Source organism: Tenrec ecaudatus, chromosome 10 (genome assembly GCF_050624435.1).
Source record: "Tenrec ecaudatus isolate mTenEca1 chromosome 10, mTenEca1.hap1, whole genome shotgun sequence".
Classification (NCBI taxonomy): Eukaryota; Metazoa; Chordata; class Mammalia; order Afrosoricida; family Tenrecidae; genus Tenrec; species Tenrec ecaudatus.
Genome location: NC_134539.1, coordinates 5563859 through 5579016, shown reverse-complemented (window position 1 = coordinate 5579016; position 15158 = coordinate 5563859). Strand labels below are relative to the sequence as shown.

General features: G+C 50.6%; 1 protein-coding gene across 1 annotated transcript in view; it reads left to right on the top strand.

The window, feature by feature from the left end:
- Positions 1-15158, top strand: part of RFX3 (regulatory factor X3) — a 274479-nt gene that overhangs the window by 165945 nt on the left and 93376 nt on the right. The window lies entirely within an intron of this gene.

The window sequence follows — 15158 nt, the reverse complement described above, 5'->3', positions numbered from 1 at the left end:
GGCTCTGCTTCCTCTTGGCAGTAGGAGGCCTTGTGCCGGTTTGCTAACCTGCTTCCCTGGGCTAAGCTTCCTTGCTAATCAAGGGCACTTTGCAGAACATCTGGAGGAATAAACGCTCAATAAGCTCAAGCTGTTCATCTAATAGAGCATTCTAGAGTCATTCCAAAGACCCTGGCAGTGTGGTTCACATCCTCGGAAGCCCACAGGGGCCGGTCTGCTTTGTTCTTTGGGGGATCACTGTGAGTCGAATCAACTCGATGGTATTGAGTTGGGCATAGGTTGGAATAGTTTTGTGTGCCCACTTTGCTGTCTGAGTCAGGTTTCTATATATTGCTTGTTTATTTCTACATTGCTCCACCACTGAGCTGCACACCACCTCATACCAGGTAAACTCAGTAGGGGAGGATTCTTTTAAAAAGTTCATGGGAAAAGGAGCTGGAAAGAGATGAGATTTTTCCACGAATTATCTGATGCCCCGTCGGATGAGGTGAATGAATTCCATTCATCCAGTCAACAACCACAGCAGCCTTGTGGAGGAGAAATGGCGCCTCCGACGTTGGTCCGTGGAAGTGTGGACGTGGTTCCCTCTAGGTCCCCAGTGGATCCTGTGGCTCTGGGCTCCATTGGCTGCATGGTGGCGGAGCCAGGAGTTCTCTGGACACAAAGCCCCAGTAGCTTCTATTCGGTCTCTTGGCCCAGATCACCTCCTGGACCGCAGCCAGCGTGTTACAAAAGTGCCCCCTTGGTCACGGGCGCGAAGAGGCAGCCCTCAGAAAGGGGCCCTGTCGCTGCAGAGTGTGATACCCGCCGAGAGGCTTTGCCCTGTCACCTCTGTTTTCCAAAGAAAATTGACCGCAGTTGCCAGGTTGCCATTCCAATGGCTAACGAGCATCTAAGACGTGACGGGCACTAACTGCTCGTGAAGGTCGGACATTGCATAAGGCAGGCCGGAGAAGACTGGGCGCATCTGACTCATGGTGCTGGCGGAGAATCTGGAAAGCACCATGGACTGCCAGAAGCACAAACCAGGCTGTCTCAGAAGAAGCACAGCCAGAGCAGAGCGCTCCTTAAAGGCAAGGATGGAGAGACTTGTTCGCACTTACTTTGGACATATTGTCAGGAGAGATCAGTCACTGGAGAAGGACATTGTGGCAATTACATAATCTCCTGTCAACTTGAGTGAAGGGGTGGAGTCTAGCCTGTCAATCAGGTCATAGCCAATGAGGCTTCTGTGGGCGTGGTCTTCTCCTGGAGATTCTGGGAACCCTTGTCTTTCTCCCTGGAGGCAGGACACACTCTTCCTGCGAGACATTCCTGTTGCCAAGCCACATGGAACTACGCTAATGGAGCCAGAGCCCTGGAGCTGGAGGAGCCATGTGGAGACCACGCCAACTCTGAGATGCTTCCATTGCCACTGGATCCACAAGACTCCATCCGCTGGCCTGTGATCTTCCTACATTTGGTGTCATTTCATGTGTTGTGCGAGTCTGAAGGGGAATTTATAGACCGGTGTCGTACATATGAGCTCGTATCAGACTTATGGACTTGATCTGGACTGGGCTATGATGTTTCTTAATATACAATTACTCTTTGATATAAAGCTCTTTCTTATACACGCACGAGTGTCAATGAATTTGTTTCTCTAGTCAACCCAGACTAACACAGACATCATGCTTGGTAGAGTAGATGGCCAGTGGAAGGGAGACGACCCTCCAGGAGATGCACTGACACAGTGGCTGCAACCAGGGGCTCAAACGTAACAGCAGTTGTGGCAATGGCGTGGGACTGTGGTATGTAGGGCTGCTGTGGGTCAGGACGGGCTCAGTGGCGCCCAACAAGAACGAGCCTATGAAAGCTGCAGTCCAGGAAAGGAAGAGATCTGCCAGAGGAGGAGAAGGTGAGGACTCTCCACTGACAGGCTGACAGGACTGTGGTGAGGCTGCCCCTGTCCTTGGTGGAGCGTGATGGAACCTAGAAAGTCAGGTCAGCCCCACCCACTCCTGCTGCTGCCCTCTCGAGGCTTCGGTACCACTGTCTGCTCGTCATCAGCTCACTTGATTCCGGTTTTCCCAGGATACTGCAGTGCTGACATTTGACTACTTCGAATCTCTATCTCCACTGCTCATTTTAGGGTCTTTGTTTCCCCTGGTGGTGGTTTGGTTATTCGTTGGGCTTCTCGTCTTGGAAACTCACAGGGGTAGTTCCACCCTGTCCTATGAGTTGCTCTGAGTCGGCATCTACTTGACGGTGCTGTTTTTTGATATTCTCCCTCTTTGTATGTGCTGTGTTTCCACGTGAGCTGGGGAGAATGTTGCAAATTCTGCTGCCACAGATGACGGGGTGCACTTTGCGGGGGGGAGGGGTCATGAATGCTTTGTCATTGAAGGGCTTCTTCAGAATCCATAAGCACACGGACTACACTCACCTGTTTTAAAATCGTCACCTCTTGGCAGCCATCTGCATTTTCCGCAGCCATCCATTAACTTTTTTCCAAAAGATACGATAAGGAACCTTAAAAGCCATACTTATTAAGTCATTTCCCTTTCCTCTTTGAGTGAATAGTGACTTTCAGTATTTGCAGTGAAATTGCACTTCACCATTGTACCCCCTGAAGTGTCACAAGGCAAGGATGTCTCTTTGAGGATTAAGATGCGCCTGATCCAAGCCATAGGGGCCCCGGTTGGGGTGCTAACCACAGGTGGACAGTTAAAGCCACCTGCCTCTCCCAGGGAAAAAGTTGAGACCACGTGACCCTCTAAAGATTTATGGTCTCAGAAACCCTGCGTAGGATGGCTAGGAGTCAGTAGATTTTAAAAAAATAAGGTACGCAGGCAGTCCCTGAGTTATAGACTGCTTCTAATTGCTCTTTAATGTTTATATAAATGAACCCTTACTTGGAAGTTCTACAGCAAAAAAAACCTACTGCCACCAATTCCATTCCAACTCAGAACACCTATACATAGGGATTCTGAAGCTGTAAATCTTTACCAGAGCATCTTTCTTCCCCAGAGAGGCTGCTAGGTTTTAACCGCCGATCTCGTAGACAGCAGCCCGATGCTAAGCCACACTACCACCAAGGCTCCTTGGGCCAACCCTAACTCAGCACCATCATCTTCACTTATAAGCACAGGCAGCTTTGAAAATTACGAAACCCAAAATGCCTACTGCCATTGAGTTGATCAGCTTTGTCTCTCTCTTGAGGATTGGCTGGTGGGTTTGAACCACTGACCTGGTGGTTAGCAGTCTAAGGACAGCACCACAAGGGCTCTTCTTCCACTAGAGTAAAATGAAATAAGAACCACGTGCACTTGTTCCTGCTGACCTACAGAGACACCCTTGGGAACCGGTCTAGTCCGTAACCTGGGGCTGCCTGCAGGTGAATTAACTCAGGAAGTATACAGTGTTCTTGGATATTCGTATACTATATAGAAATGTCCTTACCTAGGAACTTTTCAGCATTGGAGGTTTTCATTAAATAGCTTCATGAGAATCCTTATTAGATGGCCCTGTCTCTGTACCTTTTGAATATTGTCCCTTAGTAGAACAAACTGGTGTCACATTGAGGGCAGTTTGCCCTGTGGTGTTTCAAGTTCAGTAGATGACCATCAGAAGAAAGCTGATGACAACCCTTGAGCTCGCAGGCCAACAGGTAACCGTGACGCTCCTCCATTAGTGGATTGGACTCATTGTTTCCAGGGATCTTCAGTTTTCCGAGAGGCCCACAGTTAGGTGGCTGCACATGAACTCTGAAGACCCCATTTAGGAGGTCAGACATTGTCTTTATGGGCTGGGCTGGGCCAGTCGACCTTGCTTCCCCCCGAGGCTAGGGTCCTGAGCCCCGAGCTCCATGACTTACTCCCACAGGTGTTTGGCTAATTTTCAAACCTTGCCCTCCTATATGCGCCCACCCCATGCACAACTCTCGTTATAATGAAGGGGAAATGCCCAGGGGCAGGTATCCTCATAGAAGGTTGTGGGAATCCTCCCTCTTGTCACCCCACCACCTCAGCCCCATGTCTTGTGTCAGCTTATGCATCTCCTCATAGATCACAGTTAATTCAGGATTGTGTGTATAACAGTAGTTATGAAAAAATATATTCACAGAAACTGGGGTTTATGTAGTGACTGTTATAAAGCAACTGCTGAAAGGACGCCTGATAAACATCTCCCTTTCTGGGGGGCAAATCCTGTGGAAGCGGAGGGATAAAGCCTGCTTTGGGGGGAAGGGATTTTAAAAGGCTGGGAATCAAGGCACCCTGCCTTAAGAAGAGGCTGAGTCTTTCAGAATATGAGCTCAGCACCCCTCCACCCCCATCTAAAGGAAGCCAGGGGCTGATCCCCAGAGGCTGAGCTGCTTCTTGACCAGGTGGTCTAGAAGGGGGCAGCAACAAACCCTGATGTCACTCCCAGAAGCTGTGAGCCTCATAGACTGCCCACTGAGCAGTGCTCATGCTGCCTCAGTTCCACACCTGCCCCACTTGGAGCCCAGGCTCTAACCCAGACTGGCTTGGGTTGAGCCCCGTCTCTAATGAGTGCCCTGTTTCTTGACTCCTCTTCACTCACGCGCCTCTCCTGATTGCCTGCTATCCAGGCTGGCTTCCTTCCACGAATTACAATGAATGAAATTGCTCTCTCCAGCGGTACTGTTGATGGCCTCCACTGGCTTAACCTAATAGACGTTCTTGTAGATTAAATTGACTTCATCTCGAGCAGTCAACCCGTCAGCCCCTCTGCACTCAAATCACTGTCTCTGGCTGTGTGTCCTCCTGTGTCCTTATCACCTGATTGGCATCTCCTCAGTCTTGTTACCTGGCCAATCATTTCTCCATGGCCTGAGCTCCAGAGTCCAATTTGCGAGTTGACTTACACCTGCCCTCTGCCTTGGGCTGGGCTGTGTGCACCTCTTCTGCATGGGCTTTCCCCACACTCCTTCCTGCTGATTCACATCTCATTGGAGAGCCCTTTCCTGAGCTGAAGGCAGTGGTTCTGTACTGTTTCCTAACATGGGCCACTTTTCATCCACAGAGCTGACGGTCTCCCTTCTTCCCCTTGTCTGTCTGTTCTTTCCCTGCATTTGTCTTCTCTCCACTAGAATGAGAGCTTCAAGAGGGCAGGGACCTACTTGTTTGCTCCTCTTCCTGTGGCCAACACCCCAATAGTGGCATACGGTGGGCACCCCATCTATAGTTGAATGCATTAAATGACAAGGAGCCTCGCAGGCAGTCCCCAGGGAAAGACCTCATGCTTGGTTAGATTGGCTCGTAAGACGCTCACCTTTATGAATCAGCGCTTGGTTTTATTTAGCCAGGGGATGGGACTCATATGCTGACAGGCTCAGGCTCTCCTGGAGGTTCCAGTTAGAGGTCACAGATAAAAGAGGGAGACCCTCAAGGAGATGGATTGACACAGTGGCGGCCACTAGTGTGAAAACAGCTTGGGGCCTTGACGCACTTCACTCTCTGTCCCTTGAGTTTGCTGTGAGTCTGCACTGGCCCAGAGGCAGTGAAGAACAACAGCAGACTTTAATGACAGCTAAGACAGGAGCTTTAAACTCACAGAGAAAACCAGGAGAAGCCGTGGGACGTGGTCCCTTGGTTACTTGGTTCCTCCTCCCGGGGGGAAACTTTTGGGGCCAATCCACATGGCTGTGGTTGCTCCATCATTCTTGTCTGTGCATGGACACCAGAGGTTCTGGAGCTGCCAGTTCCACCAAGGTTGGTTCAAGTCCACACTCCCTTCGCTGACCTCTATCGTCCGGGCAAATGGCCTGTTCGTGTACTTAGGTCCTCCTTTTGAAGCGCGTTTCAAAGACCATAATGGTCATTGACTCTTGGGCACTGCTCTCTCTCTCTGCAAAATCTACAACCCCCTTTCAAACCAGCAGGAGCCCTGGGCTGCTGAGCCCAAGGCTGGTGGCAGTTCAAACCCACCACGTATGGTGGGAGAAAAGATACAGCCGTTTGCTCCCCTAAATGCTCGCAGTCTGGGAACTCCGTGGAGCCATTCACTCTGTGCAGTAAGGGTGTTCTGCATTGCGTGGGCTGCCCAACCGCGAGCTTGCCTGAGAGAGAGCGTTCTGGGCCAGAGGGCTGCTGGGGTCATGGTAGACTGTGGCTCGGTCCCCTGGCCAGGGGCCCATGCGGGGGTTGTTTCTCTACTGAAACAGTCCCCTACCTCTACGTCCCTGCTTCCCCACCTTCCTCATGCCGCACCCCTTTCATACAGTTCCACATGTGGTGGTGACCCCCAACCACAAAATTATTTTCGTTGCTACTTCATCACTGTAATTTTGCTACTGTTATGAATCATCATGTAAATATCTGATATGCAGGATGTATTTTCATTGTTTACAGATTACACATCATTAAAGCAGTGATGAATCACAAACAATATGTCATTATAGTGAAATATTTATTTCTAATGACAAATAAATGAAATGTTGTCTTGAAGCATGGTGTAGCATGGGTAACAGTCTTCACACCGGGTACTCGTATGTGGGTGTATCTGCATGTGGGCAGACCCGCCTGGAGACAGATAGAGCCATGTTTTGGTTCTTAAGACCATCAGAAATATGTGTTTTCTGATGGTCTTAAGCGACTCCTGTGAGAGGGCCATTCGACCCCGCAAAGGGGTCACGACCTACAGGTTGAGAACCGCTGCTCTACATACTCACAGCCCCTTACTCATCCATTGTCCATACAATGATGCTCAAACTCCGCCGACCCCACCCACAGTCTGAAAGTGAGATCTTTGACACGCAGGTCAATAAATACCGTCCTACATACCATATATCAGCCATGTGAATGGTGCAAACCAAACTCTGCCATCAAGTCAATGCTGACTCATAGCGACCTCCACAGGGAAAGGGGAACACTTCTTCGCTCGGTGCACTATGCTGCGATTGTCCGGTCCAGCCTCGCTGAGGCCTTGCCTGTGTTGTCGCGACTCCTGACAACACTGGATCGTGACCCGTGATTTCAACAAGAGTTTGGGGTTCCTTTCCCTGCTGCCCAGTGTGTTTCCTTTAAAAAAAAAATCATTTGTGTCACCTTTTTAAAACCTGTTTCTTTAACCCTCTCTTTGTCCGTGACCCTTCTTGTTTGTTAAAGCAGTTACTGCAGGGATCTCATTTCTTCCCATTCCCAGCCTCCCTCCTGGGCTCTCGCCCTCCTATGCTATCCATGTTTCCTGCTGGGCGGCTACATTCCGTTTGCTTGTTTCAGCCCCCGCTGTGATCACTGGGCTAATATTCCTTGACCACCCACCCAGCGTGGTCCGCCTCCCATTTGTTCTGCTTCGGGACTCTTCTTTTTCACCCTCCCTTTCAGAACATGGACGGAAACTCAACCTTGTTTTGTTTCATTGCTTATTCTTGATTGCTAACCCACTGGGAGCAGAATCTCGGGTGGTTACGGGTTGGACTGGGGTCTGCAAGGTCAGCAGTTCCAAGCCGCCAGCCATTCCAGTGGAGAAAGATGTTGAGTTCCCAGGGCAGTTCTTCCCCGTCCTGCAGGGTTGCTATGAGTCGGCATCGACGCAGCAGCAATGAGTTTGCGGATTTCGAATTAACCAAGAGTGAGCTACGTGTTGCCCTGCCAACCCGCAAGCTCAGCCGCTGAAACCACAGCCTCTCCATGGGAGGAAGATGAGGCTTTCCACTCCTGTCAAGTTTTGGTCTCAGACACCCACAAGGGGCGGCGCGACTGCGCTGTGGGATCACTAGGAGTCGGAAGTGGGCGAGCGGGTGTGACTGAGGGAGCCCGCATGGTAGAAGTCACGTCTAGTTTGTTCCTTTGATCCTCGGTGCCGGCGGAGATGCTCCGTAACTGTTCACTCAAAGAAATGTGTACAGGGTACCCCGAAAGCTATAACACACTGTCCCTGGCGGAGACCTTTGTGCCGTGGGTGCTGCTGGCAATGCCATTTCTGCAGTTTACCACTTTCATACCATTGTTCGGTGTGAAAAGTTTGCTAGCTTACTGGTGGAGGATACACAAAATCTGGTTAAAATACAAAGCACATCCTTTAGGGACCCTGTACATCTGGACTGTGGATGAGACACCCGGAGCGAAAGGAAACAGGAAAGTAGGTTCTCGTGGAGGGAAACTGACATCATGGCGGCTGTGCATCAGTAAGATGGGACTCTTCAGGGTCATGCTTAGCCTGGGGTCGATGCTGAGGCTCGCAGGGATGCAGAGAGCATGGAATTATGGGGTTCAGCTGCTCCGAGTCTTCTCATTTGCATAGAACCTTCTAATAGAGTCAGCCTCGGAGAAGCTGCCTTGGGGACAAGTGTGCTCCTATCAGGGTGTGTGTGTTCGGTACAGCAGGCACAGGGCAGGACAATGGACTGGTTTTCCCAAGCTGTAAAAATAATCTAATGCGACTATAATAAAATAGAAATAATTCCCATGACTCCGACGATGTCATTCCATTCAGAACAGACGGCAGGGACCTGGCAGCCTCTTCCCAGCATATGCAGGACTGCTTGGGATGCATACAGTAAGGGACACATGCAGTCTGGAAACAGCCCACTGCTTTCAACTGGTTATGCCCCAAATTAAGCGGTTTCCCTAAAGGTAGATTTTAGACATTTCCATGGGAAACGGCAGGCCAGCAGCAGCTGCTGTGAAGGATGCACCCATGACACAACCCGAAAGACAGGGGTTCGCTCCAAACCAAGGAAGCAGGCCTTGCCTCTGCTGGCCCTGCTGTCTCCTCAGCCTTGGGGTGGCCTCTAGCCAGGAGGCACAGCATGTGCACACACTGGCCTGGTAAACGCGAGCACCTGCAGGAATAGGGCTGGGCCCAGCTCCAAGGCTGCTCCCACCAGAGTGCAACACATACCTGTGGCCGGGGAAGAACAGGAGAAGGATGTCACAGCTGGTCAGCTCCACTGCAGCACTGCAGGAGTCCAGCAGACGAAGCCACTGGATCCTGGATTTCCAAGGACCTCCAGCTGCTTTCGTTTGTTTGTCCCTGGAAATTGCTGCTCCAGGGGGTGCAAATGCAGAAGCAAAACCTTCTGCGGGGCTGAGTTGAGTTACGGAGATCAGACTTCCTTTTTCCAACTTCCTACCTGCTCTAACCTGCCCTCCATGGTGCAAGGTGCCCTAGAGCAGATGAGACAGACAGTACTTACAGCCCAGGGGACACCACGCGCCACCCTAGGCCCATGGTGGCTGCACTCAGAGGCAGAAGGAACTAGCAGGAGCTGTGAGAGGCCAACTTTGTAGTGACCAGAGGATGGAGTGACCCTCATCCCCACCCCCTCCCAGGAGGACACAATGGACTTGTTGGAATAATTTCACAGGCTTATGGAAATAAAACCTGTACATCGAAGACGGGTGGGGTACAGCTGGTCTGGGAAGCTCTGCATTGGCGGAGGACATATGTGAAAATCGGGGAAAATTTTCCATAGCTATGTATTTAAATTTTAACAAAACAACCTTATCACATTCAAAAGACTCCAGTGCACTTAATACATTTGTCAAATCTGCAATTCCATTCTTGCAAACATTTTTCTAAGTCATCTGTTTGGATGGCTATTGACACCTCCCTCATGTTTTTCTTCACCTCTTTCTTCTCTGTCTTCACATTGCTGCCCTTTCACGTCCCTCTGCATTCATAGAAAAACAAGTCACACTGAGTGAGGCCAGGTGAGTCAGGTGTGAGGGGCAAGAGAGGCATGCTGGCTCTGTGACCAGGTGCATTGTCGTGGTGGCAAAACCAGTCCCCCCGTCTGCCACAAATCAGGCCTTTTTTGTCACATACTGTTATGCAATCTTTTCAGAACCTTTAAATAGAAAGCTTGATTAACATTCTGACCCAGTGAAACAAACCCCAAATGCACCATCCCCCTCATATCAAAAAACCAAATGAGCGTCGGGGTTCTTGGGGTAGCCCCTCGTTATCACAGAGAGCTGGAATCTCGTGCGGGAGGTCCTGGGGACTGCAGCGGCTCCAGGTGTCACAGCAGAACCAGGGACCCCACGGTTTGACACACACCCTCCCTGCTCTTCTGTGCCGATTCCCCAGCTCACACAGCCTCTCCAGCTAGAGTGTAGAGTTGTGTTATGTGATGTGAAGGCTACATTTTCTGTATGCACGATGAAGATGCGTGCCGGACGCTAATTCCCGAGAACTGATTGCATAAAAGGAGTCCGCCCAACAGGCAGGACTATTTAAACCCCAAGCGTGGTTTTTGTTTGTTTGTTTATTTGTGTTTATGGTGCAGGTAGCAACTTCAGTGCCCACCAAACTTGTCAAATATAGGTGTGTGTGGTGGACACTTGGGGTTGCCCTCCAAGATGATCCTGCCTTTGTCTTCTCATCTTTTCAACCTTCTTTATCGTGCACCTGCTGGGTCTGCACCTGCTAAGCTCACTCTGGGCAAGAGGATGGTCCTGCCTTACAGCAAACCACATTGTAAGGAGGCCCGCTAAATAGAAACAGAAAGTTGATACAGACCCTGAACTGCCGGCTAGACTTGTTAGTCCCTCGTCATTCTTCGCCGTTCTTGCTGATGCGCATGAAGGGTGCTCACCATGGCCAAGTTCCTGCCGGTGCTACAACATGCTGCAGTGCGCAGGCTAAGCTTAGTCAGACGCCAACTCCATGGGGGGCTTTGGACAAGCTCTGTCACCTTCATTGTTCACCTTACTGTGAAGTAGCAACTGAAACATGACCAACCTCTTAGAGCTGGGAGGAAGATGAAGCCAGTGTCTGCCCGGAGAGCACGGAGAATGATGCTGGTTGCCTTGTGACCGGTCACTGTGCATTCGCTGCCATTGTCCATCGCAGCCTGTGTTTGTGGCATCCTGTTACTACTACCGGAGCCCTGCTGGTGGAGTGGTTATGCTCGGCTACAATCTGCATGGTTAGCAGTTCGATACCACCAGCTGCTCTGTGAGAGAAAGACTGGACTTACGACTTCCGTCAACAGCTACAGGCTTGGAAACCCACAGAGTGTGCCAATGGATCAGCCTTCACTTGATGGCAGTGAGTTTAGTTTGGGGGGATTATTACCTCTGGGCATGCAGACTCGTTTTGTTTGAAGTGTAAAGAGGGAATCTGGTACCACAGTCAGTCAACATATTTATTGCTCGTTATCTCTTTGTACGTCCAATAACTACCAACATCAGATTGTGTTATTATTGTAAGCCTGGCTGATTAGGGTCACCAACAAATACAGTGGCTATTTCGCTCTGTCTCTAAACTTGAAATGTACTAGGCTGCTGTTGGTTTTTATTTTATGACATATGAGGGGGGTACCCACACAACCCCATTCCCGGCAAAAAAAGGAAAAGCTTCCTTGGGTGGAGCTTTCATAGTACACATCTCTCCCCACCCCCCAGCCCACCACCACCACTAGGTCAGCACAGAGCAGCTCGTTCTGAGTTAGCGCACCCAGTGGCATCAACTGGGAAGGTTCTCTCTGGACACATTGAATTTTTTTGTAAAACAGTTTTACTCAAACCTTGCTTTTTGTGATGGTCGATTTAAGAAAACAGTGTGTGCCTGTGAAATTTTGTTTCCTGCTGGGGAAAAATGCTGCAGAAACGGTTGTGATGTTGAACACAGCTTATAAGGACAGTGCTATGGGAAAAACTCAAGTGAACACATGGTTTTCTCATTTCAAAAAAGGTGAAATGTCAATTAATTACAGACCTCATTTTAGACATCTGTCACCTTCCAGAACAGACAACAATGTTGGCTCGCTCTCATAGAGCATTTGCAGTTCATTCCGCCAGCTAAGGCTGTTCATCAAGCTTTCTACTTAGAAGTTCTGAAAAGACTGCATAACCATGTGTGACAAAGAAGGCCTGGTTTTGCCACCACAGCAATGCACCTGCTCACACAGCCGTCTCAGTGTGCCAGATTTTGGCCCCAAACAGAATGTCTCTCTGGCCCCATGCACCTCACTCACCTGACCTCGCTCAGTGGGACTTGTTTTTGTTTCCGTGACTGAAGAAGGCTATGAAAGGACAGCAATGTGATGATGTGCAGAAGAGGTGATGAAAACAATGAGGGAGGTGCCATCAGCCACCCAAACAGATGAGTTTGAAAAAATGTTTCCAAGAATGGAATTGCAGATCTGACAAATGTATTAAGTGTCATGGAGAGAACTTTGAAGGTGATAAAGTTGTTTTGTAAAAAAAATTTAAATACAGAACTTTGGAAAAAAATTGTGTTGGGGGGTACCTCCCCATGTGTATGTAATCAAAGAAAGGTATAAATGAAGTTCCAGTTGGAAAACGATGAGATGGATTGCCTTTGTCTGCTTTAAAAAGAATAAAATAAACTACAGTGTTTCCCATAGGAGTATTCCCATCCATCCTCTTGCTTTGGTGCAGAAAGTCCTAACATTTACCCGTCTTAGAAAACTTCCAGAACATGGCCCTGTGGTTGCTGCTGTACTCTTGAGGTCGCCTGCTGGCACTGTGTGTTAAGCATCAAACTGCTACCCGAAAGGCTAGTGGTTCTGACCCGCCAGCTGCTTCACAAGAGGAAAGTGAGGCTGTCTGCTGCCTGAAAGATGCACACCTTCAGAAACCCTAGAGAGGGCAGCCATGAGCCAGGATGGGTTTGAAGGCAGTGCATTCGGCGTGTCCTCGACTTCCTGAAGGTCACATCATACTCCCCTAGGTTGGGAGGCCCTGCCTTGTATGCAGAAACCCCTTGGGGCCATTCCGCATAATTCCTCAGTAAGGCTTTAAAAAGCTGAAAGACGATTTTTAAAAATCTCCTGTAGGTAGACGTTTATGGGCGTCGCTGGCTGAGATGTTAACTATGCTTCCAAAGCGGCGGATTTGATGTCCTGACTATCCCGTGTGCCGGCTGAATGCCAGTGACGGGTAGACGCCGAGGGAAAACCGAGTGTAAAGAGTGAGCCAGGACACAGGGAGTCGGCCCTGTGTGAACAGAGGCCTGTGCTTCAGGTGGGCAGAACATGCTAGAAACAAGGAGAAAGGACACCGAGTAAAACAGTCCCATGAGGTAGGGGAGGACGGACAGGGAGGCTAGGGGGTGGGAGAGCTGGAAGCTTCCAGGGGTTGAGGAGACGGAGGAAGAGGGCTGACAAGCTCCGGAAGGATCTTCCCGACAGAGGAGGCTGTGCAGGGGGTGTGGCTCCGGTGGAGGACACATCGCAGGCCACGTCCTGAACCAAGTCCGGACGTTGGCCCTGCAGGGCAAGGGTTTGTAACTGCCTGCCGAAGGCAGGAAGGACTCCCAACAAGTTTCCAAGGGAAAAAAAGTTGCGTTTTCCTGTTTGCCTTGTAGAAAAGGGCCCTCCTGGGAGCCGAGCTCATGGTGAGTAGAAGAGAACCTGCTGAAAGGCAAGCCAATTAGGAGGCAATTACAGCAGCAAGTGGCGTGAGTCAGGCAGTCAGAGGGGACTAGAGATGCGCGAGTGCACTGGGGAAATAGTTGGAAGGTAAACGAAGAGGCTGTAATGACTCATGTCGATCAGAGAGAGAGAGAGAGAGAGAGAGAGAGAGAGAGAGAGAGAGAGAGAGAGAGAGAGAGAGAGAGAGAGAGAGAGAGACCTCATGGCATAGTGGTTACGTGTTGGGCTGTGATCCACAAGGTCAGCAGTTTGAAACCACCAGCCACTCCTCAGGAGACAGATGAGGTTTTCCACTCCCATGAACAGGGAAAGTCGTGAAAACCCACAGGGGTGGTTCTCCCGTACCCTGTGGGTCAGCATGGCTCAATGTCTGTGAGGAGACATTCATGTCAGTGTGAGAGAGAGACGGAGTCATTTCTGGGTCCGGGCATGGAGGGGGTGCTCTCTTCTGAGACCAGGAATATCCGAGTATAGTGATTCCCGTGTGTCATGGCAGGAGCCCCTTGGCACTGTGGGTTAGGCGTTGGACTGCTAACCTACCAGCCATGGAGCAGAAGAAAGATGTGGCAGTCGGCTTTGGCAAAGATGGCTTCCTTGTGAGCCTCCTGGGGCAGCTCCACCCCGTCCTGCGGGTCTCTCGGCGGTGGTGGGCATGCCAGTCAGGCTTGATTTACATGTTGCCGGGGTTCCCTCGAAAGACCCCCAGCTTGCCATTAAACACAGAGATTTGCAAACCTAAACGGAGCATTCGGAAGTACAGCATGACAGGACTAACCATGCCAACATGCATGTGGTGAGTGTAGACTTTATGACCGGAGACCACATGAGTGGGCGTGGCCGAGTGAGAATTCAGAAAGACAGAAGTTCCGGACCATTCCAGTATTTCAGGTGTTGGGGGCAGGAGGCACGGAGATTTCAAATGGTTCTTGAGAGGAAGTGGGGACACAGGTAAAAAGTGGAGATAGGCCGCAGACACGGGAAGGCACAAGAGCGATGAGCCAGGGCACTAGAAGCAGGTGCTGGACATTGATTCCCTCTCGGGGGGCGGGGGGGGTGAAAGAAGACCAAGCCGAGCATCTCTGCCACTCTCGGGACACCCCTCGGTGTCGATCAGGTTCTCCAAGGCGGCATTAGAGCAAGCTGGGCTTCTCCGGAGGGAGAGTTCCTGCAGCTGCTTCTGAGTGTCGGACGCTGTCAGAGTGGAGAGCGGGACACCGGAGGCACGGGAGACCGCAAAACCAACCCAGCAACCGAGTTCCATCAGAGCAGCGTTGGGGAAAGGCGAGGCCCCTCGGAGGGGCAGCAGGGTCCTCCAACAGGTCACACGTGAGAAGGGCAGGCAGGAGCCTTTCTCCTGCTATTTAGATTTGGTCGCACACAACCTTATTAAAAGGCCACATCATGGGGAGATGGGAACGTGGCGAGATGGCTCTGGCCTCGTGTCAGGAATCTTGGCTCTGCAGGAGCTAGTGGATTGGGCCTTGGGGCTCCCTGTGAGGAAGACCGTTGGCTCGAGACTCTTGCCATAGGCAGAGACTAAAGCTGCCAAGTTGATGCCAGCTCATGGTGTGGCCGCTGTGGCCATTCGGAAGGCCACCAGGTCCGTCTTCCAAGATGCCGCTAGGTAGGTTCAAACTACCAATCTTCCTGTCAGTGGCAGAGAACTTAACTCTCGGTGCCAAGAAAGGAAACCCAAACCAGACTGTCATTGAATCCGTCCCAACCCGTAGGTAGGCTTTCTGAGACGGGAGCTCTTTCTGGGAGCAGGCGGCTCATCTCTCTCCTGAGGAGTGGTGGGTGATTTTGA